This window comes from Scyliorhinus torazame, chromosome 25 (assembly GCF_047496885.1).
Source record: "Scyliorhinus torazame isolate Kashiwa2021f chromosome 25, sScyTor2.1, whole genome shotgun sequence".
Lineage (NCBI taxonomy): Eukaryota > Metazoa > Chordata > Chondrichthyes > Carcharhiniformes > Scyliorhinidae > Scyliorhinus > Scyliorhinus torazame.
In genome coordinates this window covers 43,330,923-43,345,521 of record NC_092731.1, presented here as the reverse complement: position 1 = coordinate 43,345,521, position 14,599 = coordinate 43,330,923, and the positions used below count along the sequence as shown (strand labels likewise).

Sequence of the window (14,599 nt, the reverse complement as noted above, 5' to 3'; positions counted from 1 at the left end):
AGCTGTGATGGCACAGTGCTAACTATTGTGCCATCGTGTGACATTTCTCGCATTTGTATTAATCCTGATATGAAATCCAATGTTTGTTCAATTTGTCTGGCTGTTTTTAAAGTGTTCCTGTTACAAACAATTGTGAACATGTTAACTGAACCCAGACACCCCACCAGTTGTTTTAAACACTTGTCTTCCAAGAATGTCTGTTGAAATTCCAGCAACGGACAGTGAGCTGGAGGGAAATTAAATTCACATAAAAATACCCACTTTGCAAGGTTGTATTCTTTCTCTGTATTCACTGTCACTCCAATTTGTTTTAGTCTGCAAACTGTGCAATTATAATTCGACTTTCCTTCCAATTTGCAACCCTCTTTCACCTTTACAGGGTCCATTTCCGACAATTCCCAAGCCTTTCTTCACCTGACTATTTCTTGTGACGCAATTAGGGTGGGCGGTGGAGTAGCGGTATTGTCATGAGAATAGCAATCCAGTGACCCAGAGTAATGATAGTGTCCTGGGTTCGAATCTCCCCATGGCAGATGGTGACAATTGAAATCAAAAGTAAAAGCTGATCTGGATCACTCATCAAACAATAGCCTGCATGACTGCAGACACATACCGCGAAGAATGTAACTCGTAACTGGTTCTCCACCCCCCTCGGAAACGATCTAATAAACCACTAAGATCAAGGGCAATTAGGGATGAGTAACAAATGCTGACTCATGCAGCAGCAGACACATTTCAAGAACAAATAAGGAAAGCCCACCGAATCCGAAGTTACCTTGTAGCCTCCTCTGATACGGAATCCCATTCCCGCAGTCTCTCCATCGTTCTCACGATGCCATGTTCGAAAGTAACCCTTCCGGCATGTCTTCCTTTTCCAATACCAGGACTCTCAACCGTATTCACTTCATTTCTGGCACCTATGCCCCCTCACACATTCCCTTCTCTCCCGGAAATATAACTGGATTCCCCTATCCTCACCTTCCACACCATCGGCCTCCGCATTCAAAGGATCATACTCCACCGGTTGTGCAACCTCCAGCATGATGCTGCCACAAAACACATATTTACCCCAGGTGAGATCCCAGATGACTGTAGAATAACTAATGCGGTACCCTGTTTTAGAAGGGAAGCAGGGATAATCCTGGAAAATATAGGCCGGTGAGCCTCACGTCGGTAGCAGGTAAATTATTGCAGAGAATTCTCAGGGACAGGCTTGATACCCATTTAGAAACAAGTGGATTCATAAACGATAGACGGCGTGGTTTTGCGAAGGGAATGTCGTGCCTCAATTACTTGATCAAGATTTTTGAGGAGGTAAAGAAGATGATTCATGAGGGGGGGGTGGGGCGGTGGATGTTGTTTACATGGACTTTAGTAAAGCATTTGACAAGATACCTCATGGCAGACTGGTACGAAAGGTGGAGTCACACGGGATCAGAGGTGAGATGGTAAGATGGATACTGAACTGGCTCAGTCACAGAAGGCAAAGATTAACAAGAGACGGGAGTTTTTTGAATGGAAGGTTGTGACTAGTGGTGTTCCGTAGGGCTCTTTGCTTGGGCCTCTGTTGTTTGTGATGTACATAAACGATTTGGAGGAATATGTAGCCGGTTTGATTCGTAATTTCACAAATGATACCAGGGTTGGTGGAGTGGCAACTAGTGATGAGGATTGTCAGAAGATACAACAGGACATTGATTGGTTGGAGACTTGGGCAGCAAAATGGCAACAGGAGTTTAATCCGGACCAATGTGAGGAAATGCATTTTGGTAAGTCTAAATATATGGTAAATGATAAACTGTCAGGAATATAGAAAGTCAGAGAGATCTGGGCGTGCAGGTCCACAGATCTTTGAAGGTGGCAGCACAAGTGGACAAGGTAGTCAATAAAGCATGCAGAATGCTTGCCTTCATTGGACTGGAAATCGAGCACAAAAACTGGCATGTTATGCTGCAGTTGTATAGAACCTTGGCAAGGCCGCACTTGGAATATTGCGCACAATCTTGGTCGCCACACCACCAGAAGGATGTGGAATCTTTGGAGAGGGCGCAGAGGACGTATACCAGGATGTTGCCTGGCCTGGAGGGTGTTAGCTATGTGGAGAGACTGAATAGACCTGGACTGTTGTCATTTGAAAGACGGAGGTTGAGGGGTGACCTGATAGAGGTCTACAGAATTATGTGGGGCTTGGATATAGTGGATGGGTAGGCATTCTTTCCCAGGGTGGAGGGGCCAGTCACCAGGGGGCATAGTCTAAAGTCCGTGGGGCAGCGTTTAGAGGATATGTGCGAGGCAGGTTTGTTTACGCTGAGGATAGCGAGTGCCTGGAATGCGTTGCCAGGGAAGGTAGTGGAAGCAGATATATTAATGGTGTTCAAAAGGCATCTTGAGAAACACAAGGATGGGTATCGAGGGATACGGCACAAGGAAGTGCTGAGGGTTTTGGCAAAAGTTGGTGCTGCTTGGAAGGCAGAAGGGCCAGTTCCTTGTGCTGGATTGTTCTTTGTTCTTGTTCTCTCGCCAACACGACATTGTTTTGCATTCCTCAGATACTGCTCCCTCTTTGTCACCGTTGTCCACTTCTCCATCACAACAACACCCCATCCTCTTACAGCCGGTAGCACAAGTGGATAGCACTGTGGCTTCACAGCGCTAGGGTCCCAGCTTCGATTCCCCGCTGGGTCACTGTCTGTGTGGAGTCTGCACGTTCTCCCCGTATCTGCGTGGGTTTCCTCCGGGTGCTCCGGTTTCCTCCCACAGTCCAAAGATGTGCAGGTTACGTGGATTGGCCATGATAAATTGCCCTTAGTGACCAAGGTTAAGGTTAGGAGGGGTTATTGCGTTCCGGGGATAGGTTGGAAGTGATAGCTTAAGTGGGTCAGTGCAGTCTCGATGGGCCGAATGACCTCCTTCTGCCCTCTATGTTCTATGTTCTCCCTACGGCACCTACCTTTGCATTCACAGAGCGTGAAATATTTGTCGCTTTACCTCCTCCCGTCTCATAATTCTTGGCAGCAAACTGTCCTTTCTGGTGAAGCAGCTTTTCACTTGTGTTTCTTCAATTTGGTCTGCTGACTTCACTGCGCCCAATACCGTCTCCACTACATTCGGGAGTCTAAACATAGACTGGGAGATTGTTTTGCGGAACACCTTTACTCTGACCACAAGCATGACCCCAGCCTTTCTGTTGCGGCCATTTTAACTCAGCACCTTGCCATCATATCCACATGTTTGTCCTTGGCCTGCTGCAAGGATCCAGTGAAGCACAACGCAAGCTGCAGGAGCAGCATCGCATCTTCCAATTAGGATGTTACGGCCCTCAGGCCTCAACTTAAAGCTCAGCAACTTGAGACGTGGAACTTTTGAATCCATCTTTTTAAGCAAATGCAGTCTGGAGAGATTATATTTCTGGCAAGTGAATCCTGGGCAATGTCCAATGGCAGAGAGGGAAAATTCCTGAGAAATGCTTGTCCGGAATTCTTTCCAAACCGGGAGAGCATGCATCCCTGAGAATAATGTGATCTGTGGGTGTTTGGAACATGACAATGGAGTATTCCTGGGAGAGGGTGCATTACCAACGACTGAGCATGGAAAGGGTTTGCCGGGCGAATTTCCTGGACACTGAACAATCTTTATGCGTCTCATAATTATAAACGAGGGAGGACCTGCGCTGGTTTAATTTTTTCGATTGATCGTGGAGGATTGCAATAATCCAGGAGTGGTGTCGAACTACTTCAGGAATTTAGCACAGGGAACAGTCGAATCAGGGTGTGTTGCAATAATTGGGAGTGAGGAGGGATGACAATCTCTGATATATTTGTGTCCGATTTTGGAAACCCGCTCAGTCTGAGTTAATCATATATTTCAGAATAAATGAGAAATGTAACCTCTTCCAAAGCTATTTGAATTCTGAGCATTTTCCTCCCACTGCCATCAATCTGACAGGGTGGCAACTCACATTTTTCCCCGTCCCATGTCTTAAACACTCGGGGTACATTTGCTGTTACTTCCCTCTCTGCAATGTTAATCTCTGTGCCCACTCCGCTGCCAACACTCCCACCCACCCACTGCCCATTATATTGACACTGAAATCCTGTCCCGGTTCAGACACAGAGAATGTTTCATCAGTAATTTCCAGACACTTCTTCCTTCTCTCTGACAGCGAATTTACTGGGAATTGCGATTCTGAGTCGGGGCAAGTGTGGCCTCGCTACCTGCACCACTCGCTACCTGGTGGCCATGGCGGCGGCAGATCTGATGTTTATGATCACTCGTCCCATACTGAACAAGATCAATCGCTATTATTTCCCCTGGAATTTCCTGGACCTTACTTATGTGTGCCGTGTTAACGGTGTTCTGATGCCTGCAGCCGCGGACTGTTCTGTCTGGTTCACCCTCACATTCTCCTTTGATCGATTTGTGGCCATTCGCTGCCAGAAACTGAAAAGACACTATTGCACCGGGAAAACAGCGGCTGTGGTCCTGTCAATGAGCGGCCTCTTGCTCTGTATAAAAAACATCCCACGGTACTTTACAAATTAACCTGTACAGATAATCGACAATGTGCCGTGGTTCTGTCAGACAATGAGCAGCTATTACACTGATCCCGGATGGGTTGTATACAACTGGTTTGATCAGATTTTAACCCCATTGATCCCATTCTTTTTAATCCTGTTGATCAACACTCTGACAGTCAGACACATTTTAATCACAAGTCGAAGCCGGAAGGCACTGAGGGCTCAGAGTCAGGGAGACAATCGTAAAGACCCAGAGATGGAGAGCAGAAGGAAGTCAATGATTTTACTCTTCAGCATCTCCGGAGCTTTCATTCTCCTCTGGACTGTGTTTGTTATTAAATTTTTCTATATTGATTTGAGAGGATTATATTACCTCACCATTCCACAATATAATTTACAAGAAGTCGGATTTATGATGCGGGATTTAAATTGCTGCACAAACACATTTATTTATGTGGTGACTCAGTCCAGGTTCAGGGAGCAGATCAAGATCGCGGTGAAATATCCGGTTACAACAATTATCAAATTAACCAATAAATAAAACTGACCTACAGCCCCTCAGCCAATCAGGATCTCCAGCCGCTGCCGGACAGCCTTTCAGCCAATCAGGAGGTCCAACCACAGAATGATGCCCCCTGAGCCAATCGGCAAGTTCAGAACACTGACTAACTGAAATCCCAAACAATCAGAGACTCCGCTTGGATATGGTGATGTCCGCAGTTGACAAGCTTTAATCACCCCCAATTGAACAAAACGGCAACACTTTCTAATGCTGCTGTTTCCTCTTCTTTCGTCTTAATTTCCAACCCAAAGAAAAATGGTTCTGAGATATTCTGATCAATTCAGCAAACTGGAGGGAAGTTCCACATTCTGTTTAGTAAGTGGTGATAAACATGCTGCTGTATTTCGAGAGGAAATTATTAGTTTTACTCTCATCTTGTTTTCTTATCTAGATTTAGTCTGACTACAATTGGGAATATCTGGAGCTCTTCCCTAGAAATTGTGCGGCATGCGAACACTGTCATCAGATTACCCCTGTCCTTCCCTTTTCACCGTTTACACTTCATGAAATGCGCTGCCTCACATCTGAAATTGTGTTTGTGGATTTCGTTTGCACCTCAGCCAATGCATTTGCATTATTGCTACTCCTGTTATTAAAGTATAATCAGTAGTGCTATTAGTGGTATTGTTATAAGGAGACGGAGCACTCAAACAACGTACCCACCTTTTCAAGCACGTCATACGAAAGTGCTGATCAATGTTCATCTTCAATGCTTGCCATTGTTATCCCCCGAGAATCATATTTATAATGTTTTGGGCTTTATTAGGCTTGATCGACATATATTGGCTTGAACGCTGTTTGCTTTTTTCTATATTATGCTCTGAAAATGCTTTTCTCCATTCATTCATCTAAGCTCTTTTGTTCCAAATAAACATGTGGTCTCCATTTTCTTCATACCAATCTGCTCCATTTCCTTCAATATATATTGAGTGGCATTGAGGGAGTAAGTTGGATGGTGATGATAACACATCTGCTCTATGCAAATATACTTCCGATAAACAGCTGTATTCAATCACAATACCACTCAATTGCTGAGCTCCCATGGTCCTCTGGCATAGAAAATTTTGATTATTCAACAATCTTTTGAGTAAATATCGTCACCTTTCTACTAAATGGGTTGCTGCTTTTTGCTTTTGCTATTGTCCCACCGGTTCCAAACTCACAAACAATGGTTAACATTTTACCTGCAGCTAAGCTGTCTACCCTTATAAGTATTTTATATTTCTCAATCTTATCACCTTACTGCTCAAAATAAGAGGGAGCGGGAGAGAGAGAGTGAGAGAGAGTGTGTTTGTCAGAAATAAACTGTGCAAAATACCGGCCTAGCTTCTTCCATCTATCTTGATAGGACACTCAAAAAATTCCTGGAGCAAATCTGATGAAACTTCATTAAGAGAGAGCGAGAGATGGAGTGTGTCTGCGTCAGAAAGAGTGGATGACTGTCTGTGTGTATGAGAGGGAGAAAGATTGAAAGATAGAGGGAGTCAGAAAGTGTTTGTGTGTGTGGGCGAGAGAGGGAGGGAGGTAGGGGGAGATCGGGTGTGTCAGAAAGAGTCTCTGTGTACGTATGAGTGCGTGTGCGCGAGAAAGAGTGATTGTATATTTCAGAAAGCGTCTGTGTGTGAGTGTGTTTGTGTGAGAGGGAGAGAGAGGGGGGAAGAGAGCAAGAGAGTGTGTCAGAAAGAGTCTGTGCCTGTGTGTGAGAGGGATTAAGAGAGAGTGAGTGTGTGTCAGAAAGAGTTTGTGTGCGTGGGTTTGCGCTGGAGAGAGACGATGTGTGCCAGAAAGAGTCTGTGTCTGTGTCTGTGAGAGAGAGAGTAAGAGAGACGGAGAGCATTGTGTCAGAAATTGTGTGTCTGCGAGAGGGAGAGCATGTGTGTCAGAAATAGAGTGTGTGTGTGTGCGAGGGGGCGAGCATTTGCGTCAGGAATAGTCTGTGTGTGCAGGAGAGAGAGATGTGCATCAGACATAGTCTGTGTCTGTGTGCGAGAGAGAGAGAGATGTCCGTCAGAAATCGTCTGTGGTTATGTGCAAGAGAGAGAGATGTGCGTCAAAAGTGGTCTGTTTGTGTGTGTGTCCAAGTGTGTGCGCGGGCGAGAGAGATGTGCGTCAGAAATAGTCTGTGTGTGCGAGAGAGTGAATTTGTGAGTCAAAAGTAGTCTGTGTGTGTGCAAGTGTGTGTGTGGGAGAGAGAGATGTGCGTCAGAAATAGTCTGTGCGTTTGCGAGAGAGGGAGAGATTGTGCATCAGAAATAGTCTGTGTGTGCGAGTGTGTGTGCGAGAGAGTGAATTTGTGAGTCAAAAGTAGTCTGTGTGTGTGCAAGTGTGTGTGCGGGAGAGCGAGATGTGCATCAGAAATAGTCTGCGTGCGTATGCAAGAGGGAGAGCATGTGCGTCAGAAATAGTGTGTGTGTGCGTGCGAGAGAGATGTGTGCGTCAAGGTAGTCTCTCTGTGTGTTTCTGTGCGAGAGAATGAACCTGTGACTCAAAGTTAGTCTGTGTGTCTGAGCGCAAGTGTGTGTGCGAGAGAGAGTTGTGCGTCAGAAATAGTCTGTGTGTGTGCAAGAGCGAGATGTGCGTCAGAAATAGTCTATCTGTGTGTGCGCAAGAGAGTGAACCTGTACGTCAAAAGTAGTCTGTGCATGCGTGTGTGTGCATGAAAGTGTGAACGTGCACGTCCAAAGTAGTATATGCATGTGTGTGTGCGAGTGTGTGCGAGAGAATGAACGTGTGCGTCAAAAGTAGTCTGTGCGTGCGAGCGTCAAAAGTAGTCTGTGTGTGCCAGAGAGTGCGTGTGCGTGTCAAAAGTAGCCTGTGTGTGCGCATGCATTAAAAGTAGTCTGTGTGTGTGAGCGAGTGTGTGCGTGCGTCAAAACTAGTCTGTGTATGCGAGCGAGTGTGTGCGTGCGTCTAAAGTAGTCTGTGTGTCATCAGCACTCCTATGCTCCTCAGCAAGATGCACAACGAGCCCATTGGCGACACTGGGCGAAGTGATGAGGAAGTGGACACTAGGAAAAGGACAGGAATTGAGACACTTCCAAATAAAACACCTCCTCCGCAAAGAGACTGTAGGGTACCCCGGGCCCCCAGAAAACACACGACTGGAGGACCTGAGAGGCACCAGCAGCGAGACGGGGTGGATGTTTATGTCAAAATATTCGGATAGCTACTGGATGGAGCTAGAACTCCACTGGACGAGACCAGACAAAAATGGGAGTAGGCCGAACTGGGGAGAGATAGAGATAGTGATGGAGACAGAGGCAGAGGCAGAGAGAGATAGAGAGGTAGAATGTGCCAGAAAGAGTGTGTGGAGGAGAGAGAGAGTGAGAGTGTTTGTGTCAGAAAAACGTTTTTGAGAGTCTGTGACAGTGTGTATGTGAGAGAGAGATTGAAAGAGATATAGCGAGGTAGAGAGAGAGATAAGGACAGCGAGAGAGAGCCAGAAAGAGTTTGTGTGTGTGCGTTTGAGAGAGAGAGAGCGTGTGACAGAACGGTCCTTGTCTGTCTGTGTGTGTGTGTGTGTGAAAGAGAGACACAGAGAGATAGGCAAACTCAGAAGCAATTTGTGTCTGTGTGTCTGAGGCAGAGAGCTAGAGGGAGTGCGTGTGTATCAGAGAATATGTGCATATGTGTGAGAGGGAGACAGAAAAAGAGAATGTGTTTTGGAAATAGTTTATGCTAAGCGCGTGCCTGAGGGAGAGATCGTTTGTCTCTGAAAAAGTCTGTGACTGTGTATGTGTGGCAGCTAAACGTTCCAGGATTTAGATGTTTCAGGCGGGATAGAGGGGGATGTAAAAGGGGAGGCGGAGTTGTGCTACTGGTTAGGGAGAATATCACAGCTGTACTGCGGGAGGACACCTCAGAGGGCAGTGAGGCTATATGGGTAGAGATCAGGAATAAGAAGGGTGCAGTTACAATGTTGGGGGGGTTCCTACAGGCGTCCCAACAGCCAGCGGGAGATAGAGGAGCAGATAGGTAGACAGATTTTGGAAAAGAGTAAAAACAACAGGGGTGTGGTGATGGGAGACTTCAACTTCACCAATATTGACTGGGACTCACTTAGTGCCAGGGGCCTAGACGGGGCGGAGTTTGTAAGGAGCATCCAGGAAGACTTCTTAAAACAATATGTAGACAGTCCAACTAGGGAAGGGACGGTACTGGACCTGGTATTGGGGAATGAGCCCGGCCAGGTGGTAGATGTTTCAGTAGGGGAGCATTTCGGTAACAGTGACCACAATTCAGTAAGTTTTAAAGTACTGGTGGACAAGGATAAGAGTGGTCCTAGGATGAATGTGCTAAATAGGAGGAAGGCTAATTATAACAATATTAGGCGGGAACTGAAGAACCTAGATTGGGGGCAGATGTTTGAGGGCAAATCAACATCTGACATGTGGGAGGCTTTCAAGTGTCAGTTGAAAGGAATTCAGGACCGGCATGTTCCTGTGAGGATGAAGGATATATACTGCAATTTTCGGGAATCTTGGTTAACGAGAGATATTGTAGGCCTCGTCAAAAAGAAAAAGGAGGCATTTGTCAGGGCTAAAAGGCTGGGAACAGATGAAGCCTGTGTGGAATATAAGGAAAGTAGGAAGGAACTTAAGCAAGGAGTCAGGAGGGCTAGAAGGGGTCATGATACGTCATTGGAAAATAGGGTGAAGGAAAATCCCAAGGCTTTTTACACGTACATAAATAGCAAGAGGGTAGCAAAAGGGGAAGGAAAGCTCATTGACAGTGTACTGAATATCATAATTGCCCCACGCAGACCCAGTCCCGCAGACACTGTGCCCTGGGCCGACACACTTCTGACACGAATGTAACCAGCGTCGACGTGATTCGTGATTTTGGAACCTGCCGATCCCACCTCTCTTCATACTGTGTCCTGATGGTGAACAAGACAGTTTAATTCAATGTGTTTTCTGGGAAAAGCAAAAATACGCATCTCCTGATTTGCACAAAAGTCTGATGTATAATGTTGCTTGCTGACTATATAAGTAGTGGCCCTGTTCGGCAACGGGTTAATTGAAATCGTTTTTACTTTACATGGAGCCAAATATAATTTCCGATCTAATTTCTGCGGAATCTCATGCCACTGGAACTGATCGCGTGAATATTGCTGCCATGAGCCCGCCTGCAGATTTCAGGGTCTGAAGTGAACAACCGCCTCAATATTTACAGCTTAATACACGCGGAAGAGTTTGGGTGATCCTGCATCCAGTCTTCCAAAGTTAACACGGGACGATCTTCATTTCCACATGGTATTGAGTTGCCGCGATTGTACTGATTTCACAGACAAATCGAGCATCTTCAGTAAATGGAGTGATTTCAGAGGCACAGAAACCCTCAGTTGGCCAAGCGGGGCTCACAAAATAGCATTTACTCGTTAGTATAGTGGTTAGTATCCCTGCCTGTCACGTGGGAGACCAGGGTTCAAATTCCCGACTGGGAGAGTTTGTACCTTCCCAGAAAAATATTGCGAATTATTTTTTAGAATTGGTACATCGGCTGTCGAATCCGCCAAGGCACATCGCCCCAGAGATGCAATCAACAGGGCGGAATTGAGACTGCTCATCAAAACCGCCCGCACCAATATTTCTGTGCAATGCGTGGGTCAGCGAACCGGACACATTACCTTCTTCATTTCCCATATTTGACCCTGTAAAAGAAAAACGCTGCCTTCAACATGCGCCATTTGTCGCACACGATATGCACACGCAAAAACGATACAATTCAAAGAGATTTCTCCAATGGTCAACTCAAACAACTCGTGAATAATAAGACAATCAAGCAGGATCGGACAGTGACTCGCAGCTACTGGTTAGGACCAGATTCGCCGATACAGATGACCTGCACCCCGCGATATTAAACAACGACCTTCGAACCGCGATGAAAATGCAAAAACTGGACACAAAATGTATAAATTTGATGAACCGGATCATCTCTCAACACGCATCAGCCTCATTCCAAGAAATGTCTTGTAAAGTGACGCATAGTGGACCCTTCTGAACCGTGGTTCCTGAAATTGTCTTTCATGTCTTCTTTGCTTCACTACTCTGTCTATTATTACGAAGTAAAGGGGAACGAAATCTCATTGACAGTGTCCTGAATATCATAATTGCCCCACGCAGACCCAGTCCCTCAGACACTGTGCCCTGGGCCGACACACGTCTGACACGAATGTAACCACCGTCGACGTGATTCGTGATTTTAAAGCCTGCCGATCCCATCTCTCTTCATACTGTGTCGTGATGGTGAACAAGACAGTTTAATTCAATGTGTTTTCTGGGAAAAGCAAAAATACACATCTCCTGATTTGCACAAAAGTCTGATGTATAATGTTGCTTGCTGACTATATAAGTAGTGGCCCTGTTTAGGCAACTGGTTAATTGAAATTGTTTTTACTTTACATGGAGCCAAACATAATTTCCGATCTAATTTTTGCGGAATCTCATGCTACTGGAACTGATCGCGTGAATATTGCTGCCATTAACCCGCCTGCAGCTGTCAGGGTCTGTAGTGAACAACCGCCTCAATATTTACAGCTCACTACACGCGGAAGTGTTTGGGTGATCCTGCATCCAGTCTTCCAAAATTATCATGGGACGATCTTCCTTTCCACATGGTATTGAGTTGCCGCGATTTTACTGATTTCACAGACAAATCGAGCATCTTCAGTAAATGGAGTGATTTCAGAGGCGCAGAAACCCTCAGTTGGCCAAGCGTGGCTCACCAAATTGAAGTTTCTCGTTAGTATAGTGGTTAGTATCCCCGCCTGTCACGCCAGAGACCGGGGTTCAATTCCCCGACGGGGTGAGTTTGTACATTAACAGAAAAAAATTGGGGATTATTTTTTAGAATTGGTACATCGGCTGTCAAATCCGCCAAGGCACACCGCCCCAGAGATGCAATCAACAGGGCGGAATTGAGACCGCTCGTCAAATCCGCCCGCACCAATATTTCTGTGCAATGCGTAGGGTCAGCTAAACGGACACATTACCTTCTTCATTTCCCACATTTGCCCCTGTAAAAGAAAAACGCTGCCTTCAACATGCGCCATTTGTCGCACACGATATGCACTCGCATAAACGATACAATTCAAAGAGATTTCTCCAACGGTCAACTCAACCAACTCAGGCAGGATCGGACAGTGACTCGCAGCTCCTGGTTAGGAACAGATTCGCCGATACAGATGACCTGCACGCGGCGATATTAAACAACGGCCTTCGAACCGCGATGAAAATATAAAAACTGAACACAAAATGTATAAATTTGATGAACCGGATCATCTCTCAACACGCATCAGCCTCATTCCAAGAAATGTCTTGTAAAGTGACGCATAGTGGACCCTTCTGAACCGTGGTTCCTGAATTTGTCTTTCATGACTTCTTTGCTTCACTACTCTGTCTATTATTACGAAGTAAAGGGGAACGAAATCTCATTGACAGTGTACTGAATATCATAATTGCCCCACGCAGACCCAGTCCCTCAGACACTGTGCCCTGGGCCGATACACTTCTGACACGAATGTAACCATCGTCGACGTGATTCGTGATTTTGGAACCTGCCGATCCCATCTCTCTTCATACTGTGTCGTGATGGTGAACAAGACAGTTTAATTCAATGTGTTTTCTGGGAAAAGCAAAAATACACATCTCCTGATTTGCACAAAAGTCTGATGTATCATGTTGCTTGCTGACTATATAAGTAGTGGCCCTGTTTAGGCAACTGGTTAATTGAAATTGCTTTTACTTTACATGGAGCCAAACATACTTTCCGATATAATTTTTGCGGAATCTCATGCTACTGGAACTGATCGCGTGAATATTGCTGCCATTAGCCCGCCTGCAGATGTCAGGGTCTGAAGTGAACAACCGCCTCAATGTTTACAGCTCAAAACACGCGGAAGTGTTTGGGTGATCCTGCATCCAGTCTTCCAAAATTAACATGGGACGATCTTCCTTTCCACATGGTATTGAGTTGCCGCGGTTTTACTGATTTCACAGACAAATCGAGCATCTTCAGTAAATGGAGTGATTTCAGAGGCGCAGAAACCCTCAGTTGGCCAAGCGTGTCTTACCAAACCGAAGTTCCTTGTTTGTACAGTGGTTACTATCCCCGCCTGTTACGCAGGAGACCGGGGTTCAATTGCCCGACGGGGAGAGTTTGTACCTTACCAGAAAAAAATTGGGATTGATTTTTTAGAATTGGTACATCGGCTGTCGAATCCGCCAAGGCACACCGCCCCAGAGATGCAATCAACAGTGCGGAATTTAGACCGCTCATCAAAACCGCCCGCACAAATATTTCTGTGCAATGCGTGGGTCATCGAAACAGACACATTACCTCCTTCATTTCCCATATTTGCCCCTGTAAAAGAAAAACGCTGCCTTCAACATGCGTCATTTGTCGCACACGGTATGCACTCGAAAAATGATACAATTCAAAGAGATTTCTCCAACGGTCAACTCAACCAACTCGTGAATAATAAGACAATCAAGCAAGATCGGACAGTGACTCGCAGCTACTGGTTAGGAACAGGTTCGCCGATACAGATGACCTGCACCCCGCGATATTAAACAACGGCCTTCGAACCGCGATGAAAATGCAAAAACTGGACACAAAATGTATAAATTTGATGAACCGGATCATCCCTCAACACGCATCAGCCTCATTCCAAGAAATGTCTTGTAAAGTGACGCATAGTGGACCCTTCTGAACCGTGGTTCCTGAATTTGCCTTTCATGTCTCCTTTGCTTCACTACTCTGTCTATTATTACGAAGTAAAGGGGAACAAAATCTCATTGACAGTGTACTGAATATCATAATTGCCCCACGCAGACCCAGTCCCTCAGACACTGTGCCCTGGGCCGACACACTTCTGACACGAATGTAACCATCGTCGACGTGATTCGTGATTTTGGAACCTGCCGATCCCATCTCTCTTCATACTGTGTCTTGATGGTGAACAAGACAGTTTAATTCAATGTGTTTTCTGGGAAAAGCAAAAATACACATCTCCTGATTTGCACAAAAGTCTGATGTATAATGTTGCTTGCTGACTATATAAGTAGTGGCCCTCTTTAGGCAACTGGTTAATTGAAATCGTTTTTACTTTAAATGGAGCCAAACATAAATTCCGATATAATTTTTGCGGAATCTCATGCCACTGGAACTGATCGCGTGAATATTGCTGCCATTAGCCCGCCTGCAGATGTCAGGGTCTGAAGTGAAGAACCGCCTCAATATTTACAGCTCAATACACGCGGAAGAGTTTGGGTGATCCTGCATCCAGTCTTCCAAAATTAACATGGGACGATCTTCCTTTCCACATGGTATTGAGTTGCCGCGATTTTACTGATTTCACAGACAAATCGAGCATCTTCAGTAAATGGAGTGATTTAAGATGCGCAGAAACCCTCAGTTGGCCAAGCGTGTCTCACCAAACCGAAGTTCCTCATTAGTATAGTAGTTAGTATCCCCGCCTGTCACGCGGGAGACCGGGGTTCAATTCCCCGATGGGGAG

General features: G+C 45.7%; 1 non-coding gene across 1 annotated transcript; it reads left to right on the top strand.

Annotated features, from left to right (window-relative positions):
* The first annotated feature begins 14,527 nt into the window (after positions 1-14,527).
* trnad-guc (transfer RNA aspartic acid (anticodon GUC)) lies at positions 14,528-14,599 on the top strand. Its single transcript has one exon. It is a non-coding gene; the product is annotated as a tRNA-Asp (tRNA).